The sequence below is a fragment of the Capricornis sumatraensis genome, chromosome 5, assembly GCF_032405125.1.
Source record: "Capricornis sumatraensis isolate serow.1 chromosome 5, serow.2, whole genome shotgun sequence".
Lineage (NCBI taxonomy): Eukaryota > Metazoa > Chordata > Mammalia > Artiodactyla > Bovidae > Capricornis > Capricornis sumatraensis.
Window position 1 is genome coordinate 89,630,316 of NC_091073.1, and position 21,301 is coordinate 89,651,616.

The 21,301-nt window shown below is 38.1% G+C and overlaps 1 protein-coding gene and 1 pseudogene across 1 annotated transcript in view; one reads left to right on the top strand and one right to left on the bottom strand.

The window, feature by feature from the left end:
* KCND2 (potassium voltage-gated channel subfamily D member 2) overlaps nucleotides 1-21,301 on the top strand; it is a 549,283-nt gene that overhangs the window by 189,222 nt on the left and 338,760 nt on the right. The gene's annotated exons all lie outside the window — the stretch shown is intronic.
* On the bottom strand, nucleotides 12,139-12,568 carry LOC138080270 (ATP synthase F(0) complex subunit C3, mitochondrial pseudogene; annotated as a pseudogene).

A 21,301-nucleotide genomic window follows, 5' to 3' on the forward strand; every position in this document is an offset into this window, starting at 1 on the left:
TGAATACAGAAAACTCCCGGTTCGGCATTGCAAGCTCGTCACGTTCTCTCAAGTTTCCTTTGCTGGAGAGAGCGGCCTCTGAGCAGCTCCCCCAGTGTCTCCCAGTGCCTTTGTCACAGTTTGCTTCCTGTTTATTTTACCTAAGTCAGTGTCATTGGGTGGTTTTGATCATAAACCAGCATCTGCTGCTATTTGTCGCATATTTAAATTACATAAGGAACCAAGTTCCTAGGGTATAGCACATAATTCTTTCTCTCAGCCCTTTTCCCACATACTCTGCCACAGTTCAGGAATGTCCTATTGTAAGCAGAGCCTTGTCACTCTACCCCTCTGGGCTGCACTGCACGCTCAAACATCATTCAGCGGACCAGATGTCTTCATGAATTTTAGTCTGCACCTTGGACTGACCACTTTTTGTCTCCAGATGAGAAAACTCTTCAGACCATTAACATCCACAAATGGGAAGGACTGAGCTGGGCAAATCAACATTTCACCCGCTATTCTAGCAATGCCATGTGCTACCCTAGCAACGCCAAGGCTCCAGTATTAAGGATAGTAAATTGTGAATGAATTATTAAAAGCTGGCAATGAATGTGTATTTTTTACATGTGAAACAAATATGAGAGTCTAAGAATAGGAAAATGTGTGAGAAAATCTTTATCCATTTTTGTAAGAACCTTTGTATGAAAGAATTCTTTGAATCTGTTAAAAAGATAATACTGATTAATTTTAAAAATTCAGATTCTTTTTTTTTTGTTTGCTGCTAGAGTAAGTTTTACTTCATTGGTATTGTGGCTCTTTTCTCACATAGTTATAGAGAAATATATATATATGTATATATTTTATCATATTTATAGAGATACCAATTATCTAATAATTGAAAAAGACGCCAATATCTCTCTCTCCCTCTTTTTAGTCTTTGACATATCTGAAAATCTTTCAAAATTGTACATTTTTGTAACGTGTATCCTTCTGTATGATCATACAATCACCTCTGTTTCCATTTTGTATAACAATGATCTTAATTATAAGGTAAATCTGGCAAGCTCTAGGTACTTCAGTTGGTTTACATCTTATTTGAAAATGTTGGGAATGGAAACAGTAAAAATATAAAGCAACATCTATGAAATTTTCAGAGCTATATTTTTCAATTTGAATAATATACATACTGGAACATAGGGCATTTAAACAAAACGAATTTATCATATTCTAATGTGGATATCAACACATTCTTTAAACATCTCTACAATTAAAATTCTATAAAACCAAGTCAACAGGTAACTGCCTTAGTTGATGCTGTGACGGCTACTAACAGTGTACTGCTTAATAGCTAACAGGGGCAACATTCTGTAGAGCAATCGATTCCAATATACTGTAATAAATGCTATGATAAAAGAGGTTACAGATGCTACTGAAGCAGAATTGAACAATGATGAAGTGTCGAAACAATAGCATTAAATGGCAGGAACAGAAAGTGAATATCACGAGAAAAGAAAGAATTTCATTCAAAGAGGATAACATATGTGATAACTAGGAGTCTGGAGAGAAAGATATTTAAGAAACTGAAGATATGCTTAACTTTATCATGAAGTGTGATGTAGCTGTGGTAAATGACAAAAGAGGAAGAGGTTAAGAGGGTCCAATTAGGAAGAATCAAACCATGCGAAAGCGTTTGGGACTTTATATTGAGGGCAGTGGAGAACTGCTAAAGAACTGTAAGGGAGTTAACTCTGGCTGGAGGAGGAATAAACTGGATAGAGACTGGTGTGGTGCATGACATTCAGGCACATTTGGAATAATCTGATTGAGAGATGTTTTCTGAACTAAATTAGAGCACTGGTGATGGATTTTCAATCAAAAGAAAAAATTGAAATTAATTTATAACTTACTTGATTTCTTACCTTTAAGTGTAGACTATCAAAAGAGCACAGACACTCCTAAAACATTTCTTAAAAGTCCTCTGTTTGCTTCTAAATTTGTAACCTCTATTCCTTCTGATTCTCCAACACAACCAAACTCAAAGTGAGGTTCACTGACCTCTAGGGCTCCCCCAGGACATTTCTGGGAATTCACAAGATCAAATCTAATTTCATATTATTAAGATGTTATTTTTTCCCTACTGTGTTGGTCTTATTACTAATGGTGCAAAAGCAATGTTCGGTAAAACCTTTGATAGTTTTGCCATAGTCACTTGTAGTCATTATATTCCTCACTTGCAAAAGAAGCCTTTAAAAGCCAGTAAATTACTAATTTTAATAATTAGTAATTTAATTAGTAATTTCAACCCTTGTGTACTCATCTTTTTAATAATCTTGTGACCAAAAAGAACTTGCACTCCGTATAAATTGTCTCAGGGAGGGGAGGTAGAAGGGGAAAAAAAAAAAAAAAAAACTTGTGTGGTTGTCTTCAGTTGTGAGCTGAACTAGACAATTTTTTCTTAGAGCTTCATCTTTACCTGAAAGAGCAAGATAGACAAACTTGTGATTGTTCAGATTTGGTTGTCTGGCTGACATATCAAAATATGAATAAAATGAACCCTTCATGTGAAGAAAAACTACTGACAATATTTGTTATCAATAATAAAATTCACATTTTCTGGTGAAAATCAGAAAGTTGAAAAACTCGTGTCTGTCACTATAAGATTGACATCTAACAAAGACATTCTTGATGGGACTGGAATATTTTTTAAGTATGACTTTTTTATTTAGTATAATGAAATATGTCAACATTTGGAAAATCTGTCTCAATGAATTAATGTTTTCCAAATAACCTAGATATGATTTTACAAACTTATATGTAGATAACAGATCCATTCAAAGTGAAAGCTGAATCAATGGATTTTAATGTTACAGAGTCCATCTCACTGATGGGTGTGTTCATGCGCTAGGGCTGCCATAACATAATATCACAAACAGGATGGCTTAAGCCACAAGAATTTGTTTTCTCAAAGTTCCGACCATTGTTTATCCAACCAAGATCAAGGTGCCAGCAGATTTGATTTCTCCTGAGCCTTCTTTCCTTGACTGGCAGATGGCCATCCTCTTGCTACGTCCTCACAGGGACTTTTTCATCCCTGTTATCTCTCTCCTTTTTACAAGGTTACCATTCACTTTATAGCAGAGCTTCACACTTAAAACCCCATTTAATCTTAGTTGCTTCTTTGAAAGCTCTATGTCCAAAAGCAGTCACAATGGGGTTAGTGCTTCAAACATAAATTTGGAGGGACATGATTCAGTTTATAACAGTCTGTTTTCAGATTCCATATTGAAATCAACTTTTAAGCATCTACCACTTCCCAAGTTTTGGTCTAGTACTGAAGCATATCCATAATTATCTGATAAAGCTGTTGAACTACTATTCCCTTTCTCAAATATATATTTTTGTGAAGCCAGATTTTCTTTGCATACTTCAAACAAAACAGAGTATAAGAGAATGAATGCATATATCCAGCTGCCTATATTAAGCCACACATTTGCAAAATGTACAACAATGCCTCTCTCCCACTGATTTTTTACTTTCAAAGATATTTATCATAAAAACATGCTTTATAAATAACCCATGGAATTTTTCTTTTATTTTTAATGAATCAATACTTTTAATCTTAATATCTAGCATGATTAATATCTGTAACCACAATGCACATAAACAAAAGCTGTTTTGGGTTCTCATTACTTTCCAAGTGTCTGAAGGGTTATTTGGACCAAAAGGTTTAACATGTACAGCTTTAACATGTATAGCTTTAGCTATGAGACTTTATAACTTGTGGTTACCCTGAAGATGATTCATCAAAGTCAAAGAACAAGTAAGAAGAAATCGGCAACTGATTTAAAAAAAAAAAAAATTTGCCTGAGAAATACTTGTATTTAAAGGTCAGGTAGAGAAGAATGAGCTGGTAAAGAATGAAAGGAAGACCTACATTTTGTGAGGTGCTATACTGAGATCTAGGTACGCTGAAATAAGCAAAACAAACATGGTCCATGCTTCTACTGAGCTTACAGTTCAATGGAAAAAGGGGGGAAATTTTGTGGGGGGAGAAGGACCAGGAAAACTAGTTTTAAGGAGGAAGAGGTGAGTATCGATTACTGCAGAGAATACATTTAGCTAAGGACAAAAAAGTACTCCCCGTGGAGTTAAGGGGGTTGGTCATGGTGAGCTTGTTGAAAGCAGAGTTAGTGGGTATGGAATGGTTACAAGACCCTGAGGATTCTGCCTTTTTAGCACTCAGAAAATGGGTCATCATCCAGTCCTCTCTCAGATGAGAAAGGAGAACTGTCCAGTCTTTGAGGGAAGGAAAGTTTCTGGGTTAATCAGCCTCATCATCAGTGTTTGGTGCCTATCACCCTATGTTTCTCTCACTTTAATCACCACTCCCTCTCTGTCTCTTTCATAAACACACACACACAAACACACACAGTCCTCCATTCACAACTGTTCCTGAGACCTTAGATTAGGATGCAGTGGTAGGAAGGGTATTACTTCATTCAACAACATAAATCCCTGTTGATCAGTTCTAATTCCTAAAGCCCATGGCCTCAGGATGAATCTACATTTAATGCCACTAAATGTATGCTCATTCATCCTAGATGAATCCTAGAAGACATCTCCTGAATCAATCAAAACATTAATATTTTCACTATGACAGATCTTCAAATATTTAAAGACAGTCATTTCTTATCCTTTTAGTATTTTGTTCTCTAATGTAAATATCACCAATTCTTTCAAGCAGTTCTCAGACGACAAGATTTGTATTACTCCATTCATCCTGATACTATGTTAATGCCTCTATAAAGATTGCCCAGATTGCATACTGTATTTCTTCAGGTGTGTTTACAATTATATATGTCCATTGGAACTATTACACCTCTTGACATAGAAACTACAGTGTTTTTAATAACTTGAAGAAATATCATAAATGTACATTTACTTGTCTCGCATGGCAAGGATAATGCCATGCTAGACAAGGATAATGTTTTGTAGAGACATTTAAAATGGAATATCATTCATACCATATATATATGTGCGTGTGTGTGAATATAATATACAGAAGGAGATCAGCCCTGGGATTTCTTTGGAAGGACTGATGCTAAAGCTGAAACTCCAGTACTTTGGCCACCTCATGCGAAGTGTTGACTCATTGGAAAAGACTCTGATGCTGGGAGGGATTGGGGACAGGAGGAGAAGGGGATGACAGAGGATGAGATGGCTGGATGGCATCACTGGCTCGATGGACGTGAATCTGAGTGAACTCTGGGAGTTGGTGATGGACAGGGAGGCCTGGCATGCTGCGATCCATGGGGTTGCAAAGAGTCGGACATGACTGAGCAACTGAACTGAACTGAACTGAACTGATACTTGTATATGTGCACACTTTCCATTTTTAGAGAACAATTTGAAAATAGCTTTTAAGAGAAATGAAAATAGTTGTAATGTTTTGCCAAGTAACACCATTCCTGAAATTGATTTTATAGGGATAATTTTAAAAAGGATAACCCCTCTGCCATTGCCTGAGCTTGAACATCTTTGTCTCTGTCCTAGAGAATTGTTCGTTTCATCTGCGGTCTCTTCCTTGTTAGTCTGTCTACTGCTTTATTCCCAGACATGTTATTTTAAGTCCCAATTTAGTCATTTCACCTTTCTACTTCAAAACCCTCCAGTGGTTCCCCATCAATTGCAAAGACAAATTTCCTAACCCGATATCCACGGCCTTTCACAGTCTGGATCCTGCCTGTTTCCATATCCATCGCTTACTATTGCCCAACTCCCCCTCCAAGCTTCAGTCATACGGTGGGTGGGAGGGTCTTATACCTCCAGCTCTGACTTTTTAGAGGATGAAGGAAGGGGACTTGAGGAGGGTGAGAAGAGGATCATAATCAGTATTATCTGGAAGTTTTTCAAACTGTAGAGGTCCCTCTCCCATTTCTCAGAAATACTCATATCCCCCAACCAGAGGTGGCAACCCCTTGTCGAGCGTCGTGGCAGTGTTAAGCCATTGTGAACAGAGAGTGTCATGTCCTTTGGTTGAATTAAAATAGATAAGAGATGGAGCAGCACTGCTCTCCCTGTCTGTGTGCCGTGTAAAATCCAAATCTCTTCAGAATTCTGTTCAAATATTACCTTTTCTCTGAAACTCTGTCTTCTGTCACCAGGGGTTACATACACATTGTATTCATTTGAGCTATTTCAGACAGCTATTATTTGGTCATTTTTAGCCCTCAGGACACTCAGTGCAATATGGTTCAATCTACTAGCAGATCTCTGAGCACATCTCTCACTGCATTTAATCCCTTGTTTATAAATAAGTCTGTCTCCCACTTTGTTACCTCTGGAACATAGAAAACACATTGTATTCCTGATAGCTAGCACTATTACCTGGCATGTAGTAAATGCTTGATAAATGAGTATTGGATGAAATGATGATTAATTTTAAAATATATATATATATAGACTAATACTCAATGGTAGAAGTAATATGACATTTTATAATCATCAAAATTAGTTCAGTATTGAGACCATGAGCAAACGTGCCGTAATACTTGTAGTATAACAACAGGATTAAAACATAAGATGGTTTATGCAACAGACAAAGTTTGAAAAAAGCATGAAATGTTAAGATAAGTGATGAGATTATGATAATTTTACAACTGAGAAATTATGTTCTTTTAACAATATTTTTTAAAGAAATGCATTTTTAAGTTTTGGTTAAATACAGGTGGGGTTTCTCTGGTGGCTCAGGTGGTAAAGAATCTGCCTGCAATGTGGGAGATCTGGGTTTGATCCCTGGGTTGGGAGGATCTCCTGGAGAAGGGAATGGCAGCCCACTCCAGTATTCTTACCTGGAGAATCCCATGGACAGAGGAGCCTGTCAGGCTACAGTCCATGGGGTCTCAAAGAACTGGACATGACTGAGTGGCTAACACTTTCATTTTTAAATACAGGGTAGGCATGTGTCATACCTTTTGCTTACTGTTGAGGGCCTAGAACGTTATGTCTTTACATCTCCTTACATTTTCGTCATGCGGGTGTGTTATAGATGATCAACAACTGTTTGTTAAACAAATGGAAAATTTAAGTGCCCAAAAGTTTAGGTAACGGAAAAATAGCTAGAAAGTATTTGTTAAGGGGTTCCAGTGAATCAAAGCTAGACTTGCTTCAGTTGCATTTAGAAGAAGCACTGGTGAAACAATAAAAAATGGGTCCAGTGCTGTTGGAGGTCCAACTCCCTCAGATCCCCGACCTGTGTCCTAAAGGTGGTGATGAGGTCAAGCTTCCTGGGAGAGTTTAACTAAACCACAGGCGGGATCTACCAGAGAAAAGATAGCAAGTTCTTATTAGTTTTACTTTTTTCCTTTTCTCCTTTTGTGCAGTGGGTAAAAAACTATCAAAGGGAAAAAAAGCAGGTGTGCCCATGCCTGGAATTTTCATCTCTTTCGGTGCTGTCAGTGTAAGTTTTCGCTGAAGCCCAGGGAGGCTGACAAATCATACTCCTGAGCCGCGGTTGTGAGCCCTTTCTCTCATAAGCAGGACCTTGTAGCACTTGGGTCTGAGCACAGGCTATGGTTCTCGGAAACACCATTTCTTCTTATTTTTCTTTCCTTTCTTGCATTTTACTTATTTTTCTTTCCTTTCTTGCATTTTACTTATTTTTCTTTCCTTTCTTGCATTTTACTTATTTTTCTATCCCAATTTTCTCTTCTGTGAACCATGCAGGAATTCAAATGCAGGGAACTGAAGGAGAAACTATACTAAAAGGAGAAATGGTTAAGCCAAGAGCTCCTATTTTGGTTTGGAGTTTATTGCTTGTTTGCCTTTGGACGGTGGCCTCTTGTGGGGACACAAACTAGAGAGATTGTTAAAGCTCATGGGTCCCAATGTGATGCTTTGACCTAATTAGTTTATTTTCACTGCTGTGTAAAAAGATCTTAGAGAAAAAAATAGACCTTTCCAGGTGTGAGCTATTACCCTGAAATAGCATTTCCCACCTGCGTTCATCTGCGATCATTGTCCATTAGTAGATGTCAGAGGACACATTGTCTTCTACTTAAGACTCACAGGAGTGGCAGAATTTAAGAAAAAAGAAATGAGATGTATTTGCATCATAGGAAACTATTGACATCAAAGCTGTAGGAAGAAAACATGAATAATGTAGTGAATATTAAAATTTATATATATAGACAATAAATTTTAGACTGTCTACCTTCCCATTCCTTATAGTTTGCATTATGTTTTCAAAAGCTTGTGTTTCTTAAACTTTGAAAGTAACTGGATGTACAGGAAGGACATCATCTCATTTTTACAGAAAATAGTATAAAGCACAAGGTAATGATGGTTGTCATAAATGGAGAACCGTGGTAAAAAATGAACTGTGCAGTCATACAATTTAGAACCAATCTAACCTTAGACTGAACATTAGTAATGATAATAATATTAATAACAACAGAATTCAGGAGAAATCTAAATAATTAAATTGAACTATAGTTCCTTCTGGAATATATAACACTTGTGTATACATTATGGCTGGCCTCAATGGAATCCATCATTTCTACCCTTTCCCATTTTTCCATTTCTCAATGAAGTATGTTGGTTCCATATTTGGGCAATGGAAGTGTTTTCTCAGCTTCCTTTAGCAGACTTTGCTGCCCCGTGAAGGTGCTGTGTGCTATATTAAGGAAAATTAAGATCTGGAATTTAGATCCTCAGCCATGTGATACTTGGTCTAACCAGATGGAAATGTTAGGAAATTGGACTTAGAGTATGAGGGCTGAAATGTTGATCATAATAATTTAAAATATGACTACAGACTTGAGAAGTACAGAGCTTAAAAGGAAAAGAGACACACAAACAATAAAAGAAGGGAAGACCATCAGATTTTATTATACTTCTGAGATGGATAAACTATTGTTGTTATATATAAAAAGATTACATTATTTCCAGTCAAAATTGGCTGTCATCACTGTTGACAAGCTTAAGGGGAGTACAAAAAAAACAAATAGAGAGGAAACCCAGGGTAGAGTAGACAAATATTCTCATGGTAGATATTAATATGTACAATGATTCAGGAATGAAGGTTAGTCTATAAATAAAATAATGATGATATGTAGTTTAGTTAGGAAATATAGAGTAGGAGATAAATAAAATAATTAGGTGGATTATGTTAATACAGTAATTAGAATGCAATATTTGATTAATAAGAATTGTCCTATGAGTCATTTATAGACTTGTAACAGAAAGAAATCTCAGTGTATAAGCTCAGGTGTTGAAGTATGCAAGAAACAGTTTTCTATATTTTTCTCTAGCTGAACTTAATTTGTATTCTGGGCCCCAGTTCCATCAAGTGGCAGAAACTCAATCTCAATCAGCTTTCACCGACTCTCCTCCAGGACTGTGTCTACAAATTGCCAGGTGGGGGGCCATCTGGCCCTCCGTGTCATCAACTATCCCTGCTGGCACCTGCTGAGACGTCCTTCTTTCAGTCTGGTCTGTGGTCACTGGTCCTTGCAGGTTGCCACTGCAGCCTCCTTGTCCTCATTCCAAGGACACATTCAGTCTGCTGGCTCTCTGTGCATTTTTCACTGGAGAAATTTTGCTTCTCCTGTCCTGCCCTACACTAAGGACAACTCTGTGAGCTGCTCTTAGCCTATGCCTACTCAAGTCTTGCTTTTAGAGAGTCCTGATTCATCTGAAGTTTTTGTCATTATTCTCTCAACACTGGATTTATTCCATGGACATTGATAAAGCAAACATCGTTTCTCAGCGATGTCTCAGTGATATCTAGACTCTTCTTTTTTGCCTCTCACTTTCTTTTTCTTCCTAGCCTATGGAATTTTGCCATGGAGAGGGAGCTAACATAGGAAGAACAGCTTTCATCTACACATTCTGCACTCTTCCAAATTGTTTGGGTTTTGAAACTCAAAATCCTATGGGTATGTTTTATCTAATTTTATTTCTGGCATGTTGGTCACTAATTGATACAATGAGAATGAAATATTCTAACTACCTGAGTTAGGGGAAGGAGCATAAGATTAAAAAAAAAAAAAAAGTACCAAAAAGTCACATTGGTAATATGATAATATTCTAACCTTCTAGAGCTAATTTTCAAGTAATCAGATAAACCTGTATTATGTATTTACATATATGCCACTGAACAGTATAGTAATTTGTTTTACCTGTTTCTTATCAGATATTGAACAATACAGAGAATATGTTTCTAGATTTGAAACTATTGGTTTTTTGTACTAACCACTGGAAACAAACTGACGCCATCACATTAGACTTCAGGTCTGTGTTGTCAGATTCTGAATGGCTAACAAATGTGATCCAACTTTATCCAGTAATAAAGTTTGGAGTGCCTTTAGGGATACATGCCTCTTAGATAATATTTCCTAAAAATCACTTCTCTGACTTGATGAATTAGAATTTGAAGAGTAGGGATTATGGATTGTGCTTCATAGTAAAAGTCTGGAAGATTTGACTTTTAATGATCATAAAAGGTAAGGTATTTATTTTGGAAGTCAGATGAGCAGCTTGGCAACTTATTATGAAGCTGAAGGGACTTGAGGACCAGTCCACCTCCAATCAAAAGTGTCCACAGGCAGCCTCATTTTCTCCAGGAACAATTTAGGATTTGTGGCAGCAGAGGTCAAGTGCTTAATTTAGTACCCACAATCTTATAGATATAAGTAAAAAATTCAATCTAGATGTCATCATGAGTTGGTCATAGTGGTGGAACAATTTCCTTATGCTTTCCTAGAACATCTTATGCTCATTGTTAGTACTCTTAGTGTATCCACTTGATAAAAATGTGTTCCATTTCAGTCAGTTCAGTCGCTCAGTCATGTACAAATATTTGCGATCCCACAGACTGCAGCACGCCAGGCTTCCCTGTCCATCACCAACTCCAGGAGCTTGCTCAGCCTCCTGTCCTTCAAGTTGGTGACGCCATCCAACCATCTCATCCTCCGTCTTCCTCTTCTTCTGTCTTAAATCTTTCCTTCTGTCTTCAATCTTTCCTTCTGTCTTCAATCTTCAAACCCTAGCATTAGGGTCTTTTACAATGAGTCAGTTCTTCGCATCAGGTGGCCAAAGTATTGGAGCTTCAGCTTCAGCATCGGTGCTTCCAATGATATTCAGGACTGGTTTAATCTTTGTCTAAGGGACTCTCAAGAGTCTTCTCCAGCACCACAGTTCAAAAGCATTAGTTCTTTGGCACTCAACTTTCCTTAAGGTCCAACCCTCACATCCACACATGACCACTCGAAAAACCATACCTTTGACTATATGGACCTTTGCCAGTAAAGTAATGTCTCTGCTTTTTAATATGTTGTCTGGGTTTGTCATAGCTTTTCTTCCAAAAAGCAAGTGTCTTTTAATTTTATGGCTGCTGTCACCATCCGCAGTAATTTTGGAGCCCCCCAAAATAAAGTCTGTCACTATTTCCATTGTTTCCCCATCTATTTGCCATGAAGTGATGGGACCAGATGCCATGATCATTGTTTTTTGAATGTTGAGCTTTAAGCTAGTTTTTTCACTCTCCTCTTTCACTTTCATCAAGAGGCTCTTTAGTTCTTCGTCGGTTTCTTCCATAAGAGTAGTGTCATCTGAATATCTGAGGTTATTGATTTTCTCCCAGCAATCTTGATTCCAACCTGTGCATCATCCAGCCTGGCATTTTACATACTGTTGAGTTCAATTCAGTTCAGTCACTCAGTCATGTCTTTGCGACCCCATGGACTGCAGCACTCCAGGCTTTCCTGTCCATCACCAACTCCCGAAGCTTGCTCTAATGCATGTCTATCAAGTCAGTGATGCCATCCAACCATCTCATCCTCTCTTGTCCCCTTCTCTTCCTGCCTTTAATCTTTCCCAGCATCAAAGTCTTTTCCAATGAGTCAGTTCTTTGCATCAGGTGGCCAAAGTTTCAGCTTCTGCATCAGTCCTTCTAACGATATACTCTGCATATAAGTTAAATAAGCAGGGTGACAATATAGTCTTTTTTTTTAAGTTTTCATCTTTAATGAAATGACTTTGGAAATAACATACATTTCCATCACACCAACACTACAGTTTTCAGAGTCACTGTAAGATACACAGAATTATATCCACAATTAATATGAATGCCAACATTTCAAGCAGTAATTTCTGTTACATGGCAAACAAAATCAAGAAAGCAACCATCAAACAAAAGAGACCCATAGCTTCCGACAAGGCAAATCCCAGGATAGCATATGAGAACAGCTGCTGCTTCAGTGAAGGGTTTCTGGCATAACCAATGATGAGACTGCCAAAGACTGTTCCAATACCAGCACCAGAACCAGCCACTCCTACTGTGGCAGCACCTGCGCTGATAAATTTGGCTGCAGTATCAATATCTCTGTTGACCACAGTGGTCTGAAATTCCCTTTGGATTAACTGAGACAAACCATTCTGGGTGCCATTAAATACCGTAGAGCCCTCTCCAGTCCTAGTCTCTGGTCGAGATAACGCTGATGCAGAAATTGGTCTGTATGCAACTCTGGATCCAGCTCTGATCAGACAGAGCTGGGGTGCAGCCAAGCTTGGCACAGGCGAACATCTTGCACTCTTCGTGGCAGCGCAGCTGGAGGACTTGGGTGACAGGAGACATGGCATCCTCTCCTGCTTCCTTTCTTCCAGGGAGGTGGCGGCGGCCGCGGCAGCAGAGGTCGAAGGAATGGGGCTAGGGTGACAATATAGTCTTGGCATACTTCTTTCCCAATTTGGAGCTAGTTCATTGTTCCATGTCCAGTTCTAACTGTTGCTTCTTGACCTGCATACAGATTTCTCAGGAGGCAGGTAAGGTGGTCTGGTCTTCCCACCTCTTGAAGAATTTTCCACAGTTTGTTGTGATCCACACTGTAAAGGCTTTTGCGTAGTCAATGAAGAAGAAGTAGATGTTTTTATGGAATTCTTTTGCTTTTTCTATGATCCAGCAGATGTTGGCAGCTTAATATCTGGTTTCTGTGCCTTTTCTAAATCCACCTTGAACATCTGGAATTTCATAGTTCATGTACTGTTGAAGCCTAGCTTGGAGAATTTGAGCATTACTTTGCTAGACTGTGAGATGAATGCAACTGTGTGACAGTTTGAACATTCTTTGGCATTGCTTTTCTTTGGGATTGGTGTGAAAACTGACCTTTTTCAGTCCTGTGGCCACTTCTGAGTTTTCCAAATTTGCTGGCATATTAAGTACAGCACTTTAACAGGATCATCTTTTAGAAATTGAAATAACTCAGCTGAAATTCCATTACCTCCAATAGCTTTGTTCTTAGTGATGCTTCCTAAGGTCCATTTGACTTCGCACTCCAGGATGTCTGGCTCTAGATGAGTGATTACACCATCCTGGTTATCTGGGTCATGAAGATCTTTTTTTATAGTTTTTCTGTGTATTCCTGCCACCTCTTCTTAGTATCTTCTGCTTCTGTTAGGTCCATACCATTTCTCTCCTTTATTGTGCCCATCTTAGCAAGAAATGTTCCCTTGATATCTCTAATTTTCTTGAAGAAATCTCTAATCTTTCCCATTCTATTGTTTTCCTCTATTTCTTTGTACTGATCACTTAGGAAGGCTTTCTTAACTCTCTTTGCTATTCTTTGGAACTCTGCATTCAGATGGGTATATCTTCCCTTTTCTCTTTTGCCTTTTGCTTCTCTTCTTTTCTCAGCTGTTTGTAAGGCCTCCTCCGACAACCGTTTTACCTTTTTGCATTTCTTCTTAGGGATAGTTTTGATCATGTCCTCCTGTACAGTGTATGAACTTCTGTTGCTAGTTCTTCAGGCACTCTATCAGGTCTAATTCCTTGAATGTATTTATCACTTCCTCTGTATAATTGGAAGGGATTTGATTTAGGTCATACCTGAATGGTTAGTGGTTTTCTCTTCTTTCTTCAATTTAAGTACGAATTTTGCAAGGAGTTCATGATATGGGCCACAGTCACCTCTGATCTTATTTTTGCTGACTGTATAGAGCTTCTCCATCTTCAGCTACAAAGCATATAGTCAGTCTGATTTCAATATTGACCATCTGGTGATGTCCATGTGTAGCGTCACCTATTGTATTGTTGGAAGAGGGTGTTTGCTTTGACCAGTGTGTTCTCTTGGCAAAACTCTGTTAGCCTTTGGTCTGCTTCATTCTGTACTCCAAGGCCAAACTTCCCTGTTACTCCAGATATCTCTTGACCTCCTACTTTTACATTCCAGTCCCTTTTGATGAAAAGGATATCCTTTTTTGCTGTTAGTTCTAGAAGTTCTTTTAGGTTTTCATAGAACTGTTCAACTTCAGCTTCTTCAGCTTTAATGACTGGGGCCTAGACTTGGATTACTGATATTGAATGGTTGGCCTTAGAAATGAACAGAGATCATTTTGTTGTATTTCAGACTGTACCCAAGTACTGCATTTCAGACTCTTTTGTTGACTATAAGGGCTACTCAATTTCTTCTAAGGGATTCTTGCCGACAGTAACAGAGATAAGGGTCATCTGAATTAAATTCGCCCATTCTGGTCCATTTTAGTTCACTAACTCCTAAAATGTGGATGTTTACTCTGGCCATCTCCTCTTTGACCACTTCCAAATTACCTTGATTCATGGACCTAACATTCCAAGTTCCTATGCAATATTGTTCTTTACAGCATCAGACTTTACTTCCATCACCTGTCACATCCACAACTAGGCATTATTTTTGGTTTGTTCGGCTTTAAATAAAATCTTTCATATAGATCAATTAAAATAATGTTTGTCAAAGATAAAGACATGAACACAAGGTATAATATTTACATAATATAGATAAGGGAGGAAGACAAGAAATAAAAGACAGGAAAAGGAAGAAAGGAAGTCATGGAGGAAGAAAGTAGGAAGGAAAGGAAAGAAGAGGTGTGGATGAATGTAGATGAATATTTAGACCTTTAGGGAAGAACTTAATAGGTACTAAGAGCAGTTTATTTTTATCATGGCGACTTCATGATCAAAATAGTAATAAAACCATGTAAGATGCATTTTATTTTATTTATTTTATTTTTTTAAAGATGCATTTTAAGAATTAACTAAGTCCCGTTACGGAGAAGGCAATGGCACCCCACTCCAGTACTCTTGCCTGGAAAATCCCATGGACGGGAGAGCCTGGTGGGCTGCAGTCCATGGGGTCGCGGAGTCAGACATGAATGAGCAACTTCCCTTTCACTTTTCACTTTCATGCATTGGAGAAGGAAATGGCAATCCACTCCAGTGTTCTTGCCTAGAGAATCCCAGGGATGGAGGAGCCTGGTGGGCTGCTGTCTGTGGGGTCACACAGAGTCGGACACAACTGAAGTTACTTAGCAGCAGTAGCAGCAGCAAGTCCAATTAAATATAAATACCTTGAAATCATTAAGTCCTACATTAAAAAATACATTTTGAGACTAAGAAGTGATCTTGTAGGACATCTCTCTGTCTGCCTTGATATGTGTATCATTAAAAATCAGATTTTATTGTGTACATGTAACCTGACATAAATTTTTATTTATTTTCAGTTTATTTATATACAGTTACTGAAATTATAAACCGTATTATATTGTTTTAAGGAGATTTTTTCCCCCATAATATTCATGCAGTATTCAATTCACAGATATTTATTAACCTTCTTATTCAGGTCAGAACATTGATCTAGAAATTTAAATTTTGTTCAGGGTGTCTGGGCTTTGGTTCAAGAAGGTCAATGGTGGAATAGCCATGCCTGATGCTGCTTTGTTCCGTATATGAACTGTTGGGCTGAGAGAATCAAGTCTCCACTTAATTAAGAAAGCAAACATAATGTTTTGAAAAACACTGAACTTTGAATTGCCTTTTAGGAGAAATTAGGGTGTACTGTTCTTCAAATATATGTTGTAAGTGCCATATTTAAGGAAATAACTGAAATAGATTTTTCTCAGAATCTAGAGTCAACCAGTTACAATAGGATTTAAATTGGTTTTGAGTCAGAGGATCTTCAGATAGTGCTTTATTTTGAAATATGTAATCAAAATAGTAGTTTTCGGAAGAATAATTGAGTTCCAAACTTAGCTGCATCTTTGATCTATAAAAGTAGACACATTAATGTGAATTCTGAGAAATACTTGATTTGCCATTCTTCAGCATCAGTTCAATAATCATTTACACATCATTACCAGGTAAATACTAAATATTAATTGAATCCCTGTTTTGGGTTGGTCAGCATGGTAGACCTGGGTATAAAATTAATGACAAAGTCTCCTCTTCAGAATTTATAATCTTGGTTTATACATGCATCTGTGTTCCCCACAAGCTCTCTCCTGAAATTATACCATAAAAATTTACCTTCCTCATTGGTTCACCAGGTATTTCCTATATACTGATTTTTAGGGAAAACATAAACCTTCTCATGAGATTTGAATGTACTTAATTCCTGCATAGCCTCTTCTGTGTTCTGTCTTGCTTGCTACCATGCCAAGAAGGAATGTGTGTGTGATGTCAGGGTGTTTTTGTTTCCCTCTGGGAATCTCTACTGAATCCAGACGTTAGAATGGCACAAATAACATTCATAATTCAAACTCTTTTAAATATAATCCAATCTTCGAAGGTTCAGAAGGCATAGGGATTGTATAGTGATGCCTCCATCATTATGAAACATTATTTTTAAATCTCCTGTAGACGTGTTGAGTGTTGGATAGTGAGGAATTCCATTTGATATGTCATCAGATAAACCATACCAAATTGTAATTGAATTCTAGGAGTCCTGAAATCCTGTTTACTTTCAATATAGATTTATGTTCATCGAGTATAGAAAAAGAAATTCTTAAGCTAGTTCTGTGATTTTGGTCATTCCTCCTTAAAAAAAATGTAGAAAACAAAGATTATACTTTATACTCATGTTCCAGGGAAGGAAGAATAACAGGAATACAATATAATTTAATCTTTGACTTTTAGGTGAGGCTTTTTACAAAATTAAAACAGATGGCTAATGATTTCAGATGAGAGATGGTGAACAATTTTCAGAAATGCAAGAATTTATTTCATTTTATTCAGCCAGGTATAAAACAAGGTTTTCTTTAGTTACTTGTAGGTTTCTGAATTCACTTTGCTGTACAGAAACTGAGGGAATAAAAACAGGTAACAAAACACTAACAAAATATTTTGAAAGGAGAGTAGTTAACCTAAAATGTGTACTTAGCATTTCTACCTCTCATTTATTTTCATTCATATTTTTCCCAGAGAGGGGCACTTCCAGAGTTCCCTGTATAACCAGATCCCTACCTGACTTCTGACACACTGAACTGTGCTCATATAAGCCTCCTCCTGAAATGAGTGCAGAAATATTTGTTGAATCTCAGAGTTTCTGTGATCCCAGTGAGCTTTAATATATTTCTGGGTTACATCTTTTTAGGATTGTTCTTCTCTGAAGATATGTCTAATTATTCCGTCTTTGAAAAAAAAAAAAAGAAATAATGAAGGACAGATTTTCAATTAGCAGGTAACCAAAAGTGCTCCAAGTTTGAGGGTATCCTTTTCCTGTGACTATAGTAATCCTTCAGTTCAGTGAAAAGTAGGCAGAACATTTATGCCGTTGATTCATCTTCCAGTGCCCACACTGATGGCTGCATGGAAATAAAAGAATACAAGAGCACCTCACATTATACTACAGCTAGTGATTTCATGGAAGACAAGGTACATCAAATGTACAAGGTACATTTGCCTAGTTTTGGAAAGGCAGAATTAGGGAAAGGATAATTTTATAGATATTTTGAAATTAAAAAATGTTCCATAGTACCTGAGAGACCTGCATGGGAATCCTTGAGTCTTTTCTTTGAAATTGTGTGAAATTGTGTCCAAGCTATGTAACTTTTCTGTTACACAGATTACTCACCTATTTTAATAAAATATGCCTAAAACCTGTTAGAATGAAATTAGTGTGAAATTTAATATTATGATTAACATCAAAGGTATGTATGTGGAACATGGTAGAAACTTAATACATATTTCTTTTGTTTGTTGCACAACAATTGGCACATCCTATTCACTTTGTTCTTCAGGAAATAGCTCTTTGGTTTTGAGGCTTGTTTATCAAAGTAGGGGTTAATTTTTAATTTTGTGAACAAATGGCAGGATGAGCTTTGTTTACTTTTACTTTATGTAGAGTGAACATGAACTCTATAATAGTCTGTAAAACAATAAATTACTTGTAAAAATAAATGGGTATCTAACAGGAAACCCAGAGAAAATGGAACAGAAAAATTGTCTTTTATACAGCATGTAATTATCCTGCCAGGGGTCTTCAACCTCCGGGCTGCAGACCAGTACCTCCAGGTCCTAATAGCAATGGCATTAGATTAGAAATAAAGTGCACAACAAATGTTATGTACTTGAATTATCCCAAAACCTACCCCCACCCCCAGTCCATGGAAAAATTGTCTTCCATGAAACCAGTCCCTGGTGCAAAAAGAGCTGGGGACCATTTTCCTATACCTAGTTGGAAAATGAAACTTCTCCATCTTTGACCGCAACCTGTTATCTTAGTTGCACAACAACTAATTGCTGAGTGAGTTTAGTGAGTTTAACAAATAACTAGTTACAGAACTAAAATCAACTAGGGAAATATCATGGTGCTTCAAGGAATAAGCTTATCAGAAAATAATATATGTGCTCAAAACTTATGGTTACCACACTCTGCCCATGGCTGTAAATTTCTTTACAGCTATTGATGTGAATTTGTGTAAACTGCCAGCAAGTTGGGGCTTCCCTGGTGGCTTATGGTAAAGATCCACCTGCCAGGAGACTTGGGTTCGAACCTTGGGTCAGGAAGATACCCTGGAGAAGGAAATGGCAACGCAGCCCAGTTTTCTTGCTGGGGAATCCCATGGACAGAGGAGCCTGGGGGGAGGGGGGGGGCATTCACGGTCACAAAGAGCTGCACACGAATTAGCAACTAAGCATGCACAACGCACCAGCAGGTTGGCAGTCAGATCATATCCAAGCAAGTTCTTCCTATTTTCCACTTCTTATCTTTTCCCTTTGGTTAACTGAATGGGAAAAACCCATTTAGAATCAAAGACAAGGCCCAATTCTGATAAAAAGTACCACAGACCCTGGCATATACTTTCTTCTGATCCAAACAGAGACTGCATACCACAGCTCTTCTCCTGATTCCACAGAGGAAGTTCAGAAGTTCCAGTGTCAAGGGACACTGCCTATCAACAAAGAGACTCTTCCATGCACTGTGCTATGTGGAGCCCCCATTAGCACTAAAAGAGTTGAAGGAAGGGAGATCTCAGGCTTGCAGTCCATGAGTTTAATGCAGCCAGCATTTACACTGTGTACCTCCTGCATGGTCATGGTTAATAACATTGAATGTGAATGCCTGTAGGCCGGTGTGCTCTTCCTAGTCAACTGCAGTCCCTTCTGAAACCTATTATCTTAAATTTGTGGATTTGTCTTTGCAACTCTTGATATAGAACCAAGAGTTACAAACTCAACTCCTTCTTTTATTGCATTAAATAATTAAAACTTTCTTTAATTGAGAAGGAAAGTAATAAGTTTCCTTATTACATTACAGAATCTAAAATACCAAATGCTAGGCAAAAAAAAAAAAAAAAGAAAGTGGGAACCTAAAAGTTGGTAGAGTGTAAGAAGAAAATAGCAAATCCATTTTGAAGCAACATGTAATTAACCTATTGAACATCACGGTTTATATAGTTGGAAAGGAATTAATTGCTGGGCGTTTTTAACATGACACACAGCGAGTAATTTTTGTAGAGATTTATCTAAGAAGTCGCAGAACATTTTCAAGAACACAAAATGGCTTTGTGACTGGTTCCAGCAGCAGACTGTACTTAGCCAGCAGTTCCTTTGTACAGTGCTGGCCGGTGTGGTTGGCCATGCTTCTCCATCATTTCCACCTTTTGTGTTAAAACAGACAGGAACAAACCATCTTAAGCTATGTGAATTTTTAAAGACAAAGTAAAAGAAGTAATTTAAGGTCCAGAAATGTTTTCATGATTATTAACCGGTTGCCATTATTTTGTTCTGAGAAAGGAGTGTGTACAAGAGTGTGTATGCAGAGATGTGCATGCTTATGTGTTTATGTGACTCACTCTGTCATATCCAAGTTTTTCTGGGCTAGTAGCTCTTAGTCATGAAGCACTGGAACTGTGTTAGGTCTGACAGACAACCTCAGGTGTGTAGCCCCAGAGCAGCAGCTCCTGTGCTTGCTTTTAACTGCTAATCAGAGTAAGATGTGCTGCTGAAATTGCATTTTTGACGCTTGCTTTCCCACTGTCTCCCTCAAGGCAATGTTACTGTGACAGACCAGAGTAGGGGAGAAGAAATTCTGGCTTTGAAAGACTGATAGAATTTTCCTCCCCTTTCAGGTCCTAAGCGCTCAGAAAAACTTGAATATCTCACTGGTTAACGATTTCCAAATGGGGGGTGGGGGAAGAGTTTTCCTATGGAGGAAAGGTATATGAGTAAGATTAGAGCCATAGCCTCTTTCCTTGGAGAAACTGGCTTTGCATCACTTCTCTCCTATCCCTTCTCACTGCCTATAAACTCTACCTGACACCTGCCTATGGGCAGTTTCTCCCCAACTCACCTCGCCAATAAGGGCCAAAGTCTTCTTGTTGAATTGTGATATTCCTTATTCTCAGTGGGCCTCCCCAGTGGCTCTGCTGGTAAAGAATCCATCTGCAATGAGGGAGACCTGGGTTCGATCCCTGGGTTGGGAAAATCCTCTGGATAAGGGAACGGCTATCCACTCCAGTAATCCAATATTATTCTCAGTACTTATAAAGACTCACTGTATCTTTCCTCCATTACAAAGCTTTTAAAAACATCCCATTGTCTACCAATTGAGGCACACTTATTTCTGTGGCATCTGGTGTCGTGTGATGTTGGAGCCCACTTTCCAACTTCGTCTTTTGTTGCTTCTTTTCATAGACTGTATCCTTCAGCTTTTCTCAGATAGATTGCTTTGGTATTCTTGTAGGAGTGTTTTGTTGTGGAGCACTAATTAAAGAGCCTTTAGCCTCCTTGGGCTTTTAACCTCTTTGGGCTTCCCTGGAAGCTCAGCTGGTAAAGAATCTGCCTGCAATGCAGGAGACCCTGGTTTGACTCCTAGGTTAGGAAGATGCCCTGGAGAAGGTATAGGCTACCCACTCTAGTATTCATGGGCTTCACTGGTACCTCAGAGGGTAAAGAATCCACCTGCAATGTGGGAGACCTGTGTTCAATCGCTGGGTTGGGAAGATCCTTTGAAGGAGGGCATGGCAACCCACGCCAATATTCTTGCCCAGGGAATCCCCATGGACA